General features: G+C 38.2%; 1 long non-coding RNA gene across 1 annotated transcript; it reads right to left on the bottom strand.

Moving 5' to 3' along the window:
- Positions 1 to 221: 221 nt before the first annotated feature.
- On the bottom strand, positions 222 to 1801 carry LOC122415115 (uncharacterized). The gene is made up of 4 exons (XR_006261863.1): positions 1611 to 1801; positions 897 to 974; positions 747 to 792; positions 222 to 330 (listed from the first exon to the last, which is right to left on the bottom strand). It is a non-coding gene; the product is annotated as an uncharacterized lncRNA (long non-coding RNA).
- Between the last annotated feature and the right edge of the window lie 2167 nt (positions 1802 to 3968).

Below are 3968 nucleotides of genomic sequence, written 5' to 3'. Positions count from 1 at the left end.
AAGTAAGTCCGGCTTCATGTAGGCCCACAATTTTCCCGCGAACCGACGGATTATAGTTAGCAAGTTTTGTTTGAAGTTTGTTCTAAGTTTTGTTCTAAGTTTTGTTTCAAGTTTTGTTCTAAGTTTTATCCGAAGTTTTGTTCTAATTGTTTTTGTTCTAAATCTTATGTTGAAAATTGGTAATAAATCCAAAATATAAATATAAATATCATTCTGAAAACTCGAGGAATTATGAATAAAATTTATTTTTTTTTAACATTTTTGAACAAGACGCTCCAGCTCTGTCTTTCTTTTTCTTCTTCGTTGAGCTCGGCTTGGAAGCGCATCATTCTGTAAAAAAAAAAATAACATCAAGTCCGTGCTTTCATAATTTCTACTTCATGAAAACATGTTGTTCATTCCTCTTCATATCGGGGTTCACGTTTTTTCATTCAACCCTTCAAGAGCACGGATCAATCGGTTTATCGCAACCGTGAGTACGAGAGAGACAGCTGCCAATTTTGTAAGGGAAATTTTTACCATACCGTTCGCCCGATCGGAATGATAAAAATGTCATCCTATTATTGCCATCGCCCTGCGTGGGCTAACAAAGTTATTTTTTAATCGGTCAAACTATGTCAAAGAATTTACATTCCAAAATTTCGAGGTGAGGTTAGGTTACTGATCCGTTCTCTTAACGGCTGACGGGCACATGACGCTTCAAAAAAATTCGTGTGTCTAAAGGTTAAGTCGTACCATTTATTTACCTCAACATTTCCCTCCGCATTTCTTCCATCCGTTCCTACCCCGTCACTATTATTGAAAAGAAAAAGATATATCAATATTGATCGAGGTGAAATTACTTATCCACCGATATTCTTTATATTATTTCAATCCTAAATTTCCGAAATATTTACCCAACAACTTCTACTCCACGCTCCGACATTGCGAGGAGATCGTTCTTCGCCGCCAAGCCAATTTCGAAGAATGAGTCACTGTAACAATTATTCGTTCAAAGTTATTGAAGGAAAATGAAGTGCATTCTATTCAATCTCTAGAGGATCGGGAAACCGATATATCGGCTGGCCCTGTGATATGGGGTTTGTATACAGTTGATACGTGATACCAGAGACTAATTTAAGCATTTTTTAAGGAGTTTCGATACCTATTGACAAATTTTAAGAAATTGATAAAACTTGGTAATAATATTCTTCGACATAACGTGCAAAAACTCAATTTTTTCGAAATTTTCATCTACATAGTTATCGAGTAAAAAAGCATTAAAGCAAAGTTCTTATGTCCGGAATGTATACTTATACATATTGAAACGCTATGCTCATACACGTAATCTTTCGAGATCAATTACTCGATAACGGTGTAGAAGAAAAATCTAACAAAAACATGTATTGTCGAATTTAGTTCTAAAGAAAATGTTCACCAAATTTTATAAAATTTTGAACTTGTTGAATTTTTTCATGTTCTTTACATGGCTTAGCATGACAACATTGTATCGACTGTACCGAAACTCCGATTTCAACTCTCAAATCCCGGCGGTTTAAAAGTTGAATAACCTATAAAAACATTAAAACTTACTACACAACTTACTACTAATTAACACTTACTACACTTACTATTCACAATCTTCTCTTCTCGGCGTCTGTATTTTTTTTTCTTGATGAAATTGTCAAAAAAAGACCGATTCCGGTTGATGAATTTCCGTAAATAATCGCGGCGATGTTTACGTGGTTTTTTTTTGTATATCAACGGGAGGAGTTGGTCAACATCCCGCAAAGTTATATCCACCGTGCGTCTTTCGTCATCAAAAATACCCGAAAGTCCGACGATAAGACGCACGAAAATTTCAGGGTTGTCCCCGACGTTTTTGTCGTACTTTGTCACGACGCCGCGGATATAATCAGACATTTTTTACGGTTAAATGATGACTGAAGGAAGCGATAAGTCTGTTGATAGAACCATCTTCTGTTTTTTTCCTTGGTTACATAATAATCCAAATTTTCGCCTGACATCCTTGGACACCGTGGATACGTCTGGAAAATTCAAAAGTTCGTTCGAGGCACCCTTTCGCAAAGTTCGAACTCTGCGAGGTTATTTTTCTCGACAATCGGCTTATCCAGACGTATCCATCGATGCACCAGGTTGTTTTGGCTCCATAATAATCCAAATTTTCGCCTGGCATCCTCGACCACCGTGGATACGTCTGGAAAATTTAAATGTTCGTTCGAGGCACCCTTTTGCAAAGTTCGAACTGAGCGAGGTGATTTTTCGCAACAATCGGCTTATCCAGACTTATCCATCGATGCACCAGGTTGTTTTGGCTCCATAATAAACCAAATTTTCGCCTGGTATCCTCGGACACCGTGGATACGTCTGGAAAATTCGGAAGAAAAAAAATTTCGCATACTTGCAACCATTAACTGTGATCGTTGTCGACCGAATAAAGCATCTAAGACGTTTTAAGATACTAGTAATTTTTACTTATTTTTTCTGTTTCGCTCCTAGAATTCATGCATTCAGATTCTATCATTCAAGAAGGATAAATCAATTTTAGAATCATTTCCCTCTACTGGTTAGGTGGAATTTTTTCCATTGTCAATTTAGTGGTTAAAGGTTATCATTTCCATTCCATATATTTCTCTTCTTCATTGGTTCGTCCTTTCAATTATTGCCGTTACTTGGTAACGAGATCAGACTGCCGAAGTCGCACAGTCTCAGTGCTGTCAGATTTTCGGCAGGTTACGTTGTCAAAGGGGTTAACAATTTTTGGTGACAGATCAGTCTGAAAATCGTACGGCTGCGCTCAAATCATATATGCTACAACTCGAACGGTCGGTAACAATGACAGGTCCAGGCATTAATGGAACTCAGTGTACATACTGCTGGTACTCTTTCTGCTGTGCTCTCATGAATTTACGTTAATATATAAACCTTACAAATTGTTTTTTCAGTATTTTCCTATAGCATTTACGTTGATAAGCAGAAGAACCGAAGAGGCATACACAGCGGTTCTCCAGTGTATGGTCAAAATAATGATGACCTTTTTCAAGGCGGAGAGTATCATCACTGATTTCGAAGTGGCATTACAGAATGCGATTAGAAAAGTCTTCCCGGACGCGGAACAACATGGTTGTCATTTTCACCACAGTCAAGTAAGAACGTCGACTTTATATTCTTTCAATTCGTTTTTCTTTAACTTTAATAAATGTTGGCAAGATCAAATGGGTTAAATCGTCATTTTTTCAGGCTTTAGTGAAACGATGTTAATCGAGATCGATAATTACACGAGTGAGACGTCATTACCCGCAACTTATTAAGGAGGCATACATATTTCAGAGAAATCTGATGAATCTTTGTCTCCTAACTCCGGAGTTCGCAGCCAAAGGGTTTCGGATAATCGACAGAGAGATGCAAGACAACTACCCGGAACTAGCCGAAATTTTTGCAGACATGCGCAAGTATTACCAGCGATTCTAGATCAAGGGGCAAAGTCCGGCGGCGTATAGCCAGTTTAAAAAAATCGTACGCGCCAACAATCCCCTTGAGCGGTGGCATAGAAAAATCAAGGATGCAACAGCAACTCGTCCACAGCTCACAAAATTTATGAGTGAGTATAACCGCTGTTTATCTGATAAATTACCCTAGAAGATTGTACTACCAGGATTTTGGTCGAAACGACTACAAAAACGACCGAAATCGGTTGTTTTCGGTCGTTTTTGTACTTTTTTCGACCGTTTCCTGGTCGTACAATCCGCTAGGGTACTGTCATACAGTTACTAATGAAGCTGTATGATTTTATATAGAGATCTTGAAGGAATTGGTGGAATCAGCTCAACTGGATTTTTTACTGTCGAGCAGGACCCCCACAGAAAACCAAGACACTCAAGTAAGGAGTGACTTGCAGTCTAATGAGTGCAACGTGGTATGCACTTGGAGACTTGAGAAGTTACGACGAGAAGGAACGAGCATTATAA

Source organism: Venturia canescens, chromosome 8 (genome assembly GCF_019457755.1).
Source record: "Venturia canescens isolate UGA chromosome 8, ASM1945775v1, whole genome shotgun sequence".
Classification (NCBI taxonomy): domain Eukaryota; kingdom Metazoa; phylum Arthropoda; class Insecta; order Hymenoptera; family Ichneumonidae; genus Venturia; species Venturia canescens.
This window is presented reverse-complemented; position numbering and strand designations above follow the sequence as displayed.